This window comes from Eufriesea mexicana, unplaced genomic scaffold (assembly GCF_001483705.2).
Source record: "Eufriesea mexicana isolate 0111107269 unplaced genomic scaffold, ASM148370v2 scaffold4744748180, whole genome shotgun sequence".
NCBI lineage: Eukaryota > Metazoa > Arthropoda > Insecta > Hymenoptera > Apidae > Eufriesea > Eufriesea mexicana.
The window spans coordinates 126,434-132,459 of record NW_016907968.1 but is presented as its reverse complement, the minus strand read 5'-3'; the positions used below and the strand labels follow the sequence as shown (position 1 = coordinate 132,459).

At 33.9% G+C, this 6,026-nt stretch overlaps 1 long non-coding RNA gene across 2 annotated transcripts; it reads right to left on the bottom strand.

Annotated features, from left to right (window-relative positions):
* Positions 1-4,648: 4,648 nt before the first annotated feature.
* Positions 4,649-6,013, bottom strand: LOC108549951 (uncharacterized). 2 transcript variants are annotated; one of them, XR_001890383.1, is made up of 5 exons: positions 5,932-6,013; positions 5,775-5,848; positions 5,280-5,697; positions 5,068-5,219; positions 4,649-4,837 (listed from the first exon to the last, which is right to left on the bottom strand). It is a non-coding gene; the product is annotated as an uncharacterized LOC108549951 (long non-coding RNA). The 2 variants fall into 2 exon arrangements; XR_001890382.1 differs by having other exon boundaries at positions 5,280-5,848.
* Positions 6,014-6,026: the final 13 nt, after the last annotated feature.

Sequence of the window (6,026 nt, the reverse complement as noted above, 5' to 3'; positions counted from 1 at the left end):
CAATGTGTACATTTTTGGCGCGGGATCCCGTTCAGTGACGGCGCTTTGGCTGAGCGAACCGCCGTAGCGAAAGGGTTAATTATAATATTTCTTTCGATACTTTATTTTTAATTTTGACAAAATTATTTCTCCAATATTTGGCAATACTTTGTATACTTGTTTCTTTCTTTTCATTGCGTATTGGACAACAGAAACTATACATATGGTATCGTCCGATTGTATATAATTTCAGTTAAGATTTTTATAAAAAGCGTTTGCTTTTATAGCAAAGGTTTTGCTGAAAACAATCAAAAAGAAATCACCCAAAAGAAGTGATTGCAGTTTGACCACTTCCAATGAAATTGGATAAATTGCAATAAGAATGTGACTGCATGAAATTTTCACGAAGACAACAATTCATTTCAAGTAACAGAGATTTCACAGAAACGGAATACTATCGTGATTGCAATTTGGTTATCTCCAATCGTTTTGGACAAGCTGCAGTAACACCAGAAAACGCTGTATATTGATTGAATAATTTCTTCCTCTTAAAGACTTCCCATAGTTTTCCAAACGACTGTACAAAGGCCCGCGTAGTTTCGCCTTAGTAAGGTCTGTATAGACCCTAGATTTACATAGGAAAGAACATTATTACAAATTAGTTTTTAAGGGGATATATTACGTGCATTATAAATACACACGCTCTGTTTAATATACGTAATATATCGCGCATTCGAAGATATCGCGAAAAAAATATTAAGGATACAGATCATGTTTTGTCGTACCACCATTATCACCCATTTGACATTGTAAAATAAGCTCCTGCATAAACGTAAACACATACTGGAAAATAGACGCGCAACACGCAATTGGCATCGGGGAAACAAGTACTTTGGTGGAAAATGGATTAATTAGTATCTAGACCGTAACGATGTTTTATCAGGTGCGAAAAATTGTGCCTTTTTAGTGCAGTAAGGTCGAAGTAAGCCTAAGGAAAAAAAAGGTTAAGAGATACTTATTAAATTGGAGACCAGCGGGTCTAATATCGAGAGGATAAATTTGATACATCGAGCGTTTTGTATATATTTTTTTCCAAACTTCATCGTAGTCTTTACAAGCTTAATCATTAGTAATCGTTATAACGCTAAAGAATATTATCAGCATCGTTACTTTCTAAATGTTTGCGTTTCGACATCGAGTTTTCGTCGATAATATTACGATTCTTACTTTTTTCTCTATCTGCCTTTGATGATTCTGTTAGAAGATGAATTATAACGAAAAAAAAAAAAAAAAATGGGAGAAAAAAATAAAAAATCAAACGTGTGATTGAATCTTCTCGAATGGCCTTCGCATTCTGGTTCGATTCTTAATAGTCGTAGGCGCTCGCTTCCTAAACAACTGATTTTTAAACTTTTGACGGAACGAAACGATGAAATGTAGTATCTACATTCAAATAAAATCGATAACGCCGAGGCTGGAGGCGATGCACCGTGGCTGATAACAATTTATTGTATGTAATTGATTATCTTTAATTAATACCACGAATGATAAAGTGTTCCTGTACCTAATTAATTAATAATGATTATTATTGTATATCAAAAGTATTGAGAATAATAATGCCATTTTCACTGGATTATATGAGATTTATTGTTAAATAAAATAGGTATTTGGAATGCCACACGGGTTTAAACAGTTAAACGTATATTCTATCTTATGATACAATAATAATAATGTATAACATAGGTTAGTCTTTGGTCGATGTATGGCAGGCGGTTTATTACAAATCCGCACTCCTTAGTCGTACAAGCAAAGAGGAAAAGCGCGCCAAAGGATCGCTATCCTCGCGAGAGGCCCAAACCGCGTCCCCACCCTGAAGACATGCACGATTGCCAACCTAAATCGCTAGAATTTCTCTCTCAACATTCTGACTAATTCGTTCTTTACAACATGATTATATACTGCGGGTATAATTTACGCAACAACACTCAACTCGCTTACATTTCAAACTATTCGGCGCTTATCAATCACTGTTTACGTTCCCTCATACATGCCAATCCTTTTATACTGTTCTGCGCATTGTACGGATTTTAGCGGTTTTGTGAACATATCAATCAACTGATTGTTCGTGTTTACATATTTCAGCATTATCTTCTCTAACACGAGCTCTCGTATGTGATCGTATCTCACATCGACGTGTTTTGTATGCTTATAGCATGCGGGATTACTTTGTCAATCGTATAATCGCTTGATTGTTTACTAGCAGGTGAGCTTCCATTGCGGGGAAAAACACGATCACTAGGTCATGTAGCCAGATCAACTCCTTCACTGGCCTCGAGTTTGGCTTCTGCTTCTGGTTTGACCCACGTGCCTTTGATGACCTCCAAAGCATACTTCGTATCCAGTACGGTTCATACCAAAAACTTCCATTGCAGCCAGTATTCCGCATTCACAAGCTTTACAATTTTTACTTTAGCTAACTCCATAATTATTACGATTGATTTTAAGATCCAGAAAGTAAAGCTCGCACCGCGTGTTCACTTTGCGTAGTTTCATCATGTGTTTCGTCGCGTAATCTAACCTACAAACCACGTGTTCAGGTTTTCATGCCTGGGCCCATAACCTGTTAAATAAAATAGGGTTTAAATAGTTAAACGTATATTCTATCTTATGATACAATAATAATAATAATAATGTATAATTTAGGTTAGTGTTTGGTCGATGTATTGCACGCAGTCTATCACACACTCGCACTTCACGGTTTGTACAAACAAGAAAATAGAAAAGCGCGCCAACCGAGCACTACTCAAGCGAGAGGCCCAAGCCGCATCCCCACCCTGACACGCACGATTGCCAATCTAAATCGTCAGGAACAAATTTCCCTCTCATCATCTATCGTATTCTATTATTTTGGAAATTTTCTTTATCTGTATCGAGGAATTTTGTATCAAGACGTAAAATTTAATTACAGATAGTAAGTAAATTATTAACAATATTTTCATGTATCTATTTAAAAGACAACAAAAACATAAATTATATAAAAAAAAAACAACTGATCATATCCTATCCCGTTATTATCTCTTTTCTTTTTATCAGTTTTAACATAATACTTAATATTCCCGAAGTCATGAATTAATTTTTTAATCTGTTCCTTTTATTTAACTTAAATATTTTAAATATGTTAGTATTTTTTATTTTCATAGGAAAAATAGTTGAGACGAATCTTCATTAAAAATTTTTCTAATATTTATCAAATTTATAATATATACATCATTATACATTATTTAAATTAAGCTTTTAATATTTAAGCCAAAGGTATTATCAGAATCTCAATTTTAAGTCAAATATCATACTAAATATCGTTATAAAGCTCAATTCATAATAAAACCACTTATTAAACAAGATCCTGTGCTTTACCGATTTTGAGAGTGTTATATGCAATTGAGTATTTAGCATGAAAAGACAGGAAGTGTCTTTGACCGACAATAGAATCAGATATTTATTTTAAATTTAAGTTGGAATGTCTATTTTTAAATTCAATGAAACTATTTTTTGACTATTTTTTGACGATTTATTGTCGCATAAATCTTAGTATGTTGCTCAACAGACTACTCACGAGTTTAGTATTCCTCGGTGAACTATTTTAACGTGTTACACGTACGTTGTATCGTGGCGGAAATTGTATCATGAATACAAACAGCATTACACGGAAGTACTAATATGATCATAATGTGTTGATACATTTTCTATTTTCTATTTATTTTACATACCTACCTCTTAAATTCTTTTACGATTGTCACTGTTTAAAATGTCATGATTCTTTTACATTTTCTTTCTTTACGTATGTCTTCGTGTTTAGAACATTTTAGAAATACTAATCGAAATTTAATATTTCTATTCATTAATATTAAAAACAAAATTTTATTCACATAAAAACCCCAAGAAGTAATTTATTTTCGTTTCATTCATTCATTCAGTCCCGTCGATTGCAAGTTTTATCTTTTTATCTATTGCCTCAAAACCTTTGAACACAGCATTAATTTCCTCTTAATCCCTACTATGGTATTCTGTGGAAATACTCACATAACTTACACCAGCTTCTGGCTCTTTGCATCTTTTTTCAAATTTTATGTAAATATGTAAATAGGATTGTAGATTTGTAGGACACGTAACCTTGCTGTTCAGACATCCAATCCAGACGCTAACTTAGGAGAACTTATCAGTGTTATAAAATAATGATAATAATGCATATTCACGTCCTCGAGAGTAAGAGTTATTACATAATGCTTTCATCACGTGTATGTTTTGGTATTTCCTTAATCATGGAAAACATTTTAGGAACCATTAATAAATATTTAAAAGATAGTATTAAAAACATACTTTTTAATATGGTTATGGAAAAATTATATTTATGCTATATTGTTTACTGTTTTTATTTAGAGATATTTTTTTTCTAAAACATATTTATACAATGAATTTTAATATTTTTATTTAAAAAATATATATCTAATATATCATTTCGAGATGTTTATCATACATTATACATATAATATTAGCATTTACTTTCTAACATTCTAATCTTCAACTCACACGAATATGTTCTACATATCAATCTTTAGTTGCGAACAATTTTTCACGAGAAATTTATGTTATATCTTTGCAATTTCTCAAGAAAAACGAAATTATCAATGAATATCTGTATCGTAATCTCAGGAATGGTGAAAACCATGACGCGAGTCACATGGGATGATTTTTCAGAATTGGTAAGCCTCGAATCAACACAATGAGCATATTTTTTTAAACGAGTAAATCATTGCGGGAAGCCTATATATTACTTATCTGTCTTATTCCCTTCACACTCCTGAAAAATCATATAAGTATTTAAGATCATTCAAGAACATTGTTTAATGAAAATAAAGGAAAATAAAATGTTGTCTTATCGGACTAGAATTTTCAAAATATTTTTTCCCGATAATGTACGTGTACATTCGTCCAATATCCTTCTTCGATAAATGATTGTTTAGAAACTGTTAATACGGTCATAAATAATGTCCAAAAAATTATCCTCTATTCCATAAAGGTTACCCCTACCATCTGCTACCGCAGCCACGATCTTCTCTTGATCGGATTAACAGAAGATAAAACACGTATTATCCACCAGATCTCTAAGAGATTACACCTCGGGGGAGATAAATCGAGTTGTTTAGTTTCGAAATACATCCAGATTAAAAAGATTCTCGTACCTCAAATGAACGTAAAGAACAATCTTAATCGTTTTCTTAGGCAAATAAGAAACGACTTACCATATCATGAATATCACTATATTACTAATTTTCCTCGGTACACGAATTCGATGTCACATCTTTGTTTATTTCCCTCTCCATCATGTTCCGTGAATCAAGTCACCTTTCATCGAATCAGTCGAAATACAAATGTGATCCTCCTCGCACGAACAATATCTGCTCTGTTTGGCTTGACGATAAGTATCGTTTCGTTGTAATTACGAGGAACGAAGTGTGACAATCGTTAGAAAGACTTTTGAAGCTGTCGAGAAATAGGCAGAAAAGCGAACAGGCCCCGAAGCAGAGCCTTTATGCCTCCGATTGGATTGTTCTCCAGTGACGTTATTGCCTTAAAGACGGCTAGTGGAGAAGGGGAGAAGAAGTCACGGCACAAACTGTCGAAGAAGCACGACGCATTTAAATGGCCGGTCGCGTATTGCTGTGAATTCAGTTTTGTCGTCGACCTCTCCAAATCGGATTACCGTTTCGTGATTATTTCTCATACTCGTTTTTTACCTTTTTCTCATCCAAGCTCACGGTGTCAGTCATTCTCTCGATCCTCAAGTGTCACTGGACCCGGTCGGGAAGATCTGGAGGAAAAACGCTAATCGAAGTGAACGCGCGCTTTTGCATGCGATTATAACGATTCTTACATATGATCATTCGTACTCACGTTGGTGATTCCTCATTTCATTATTTTTCGCCTGCTCGCGGCTGGAATGTGTCGCGGATGCAAGAACAAATAAATTTCGACCATAGATCGTTTCG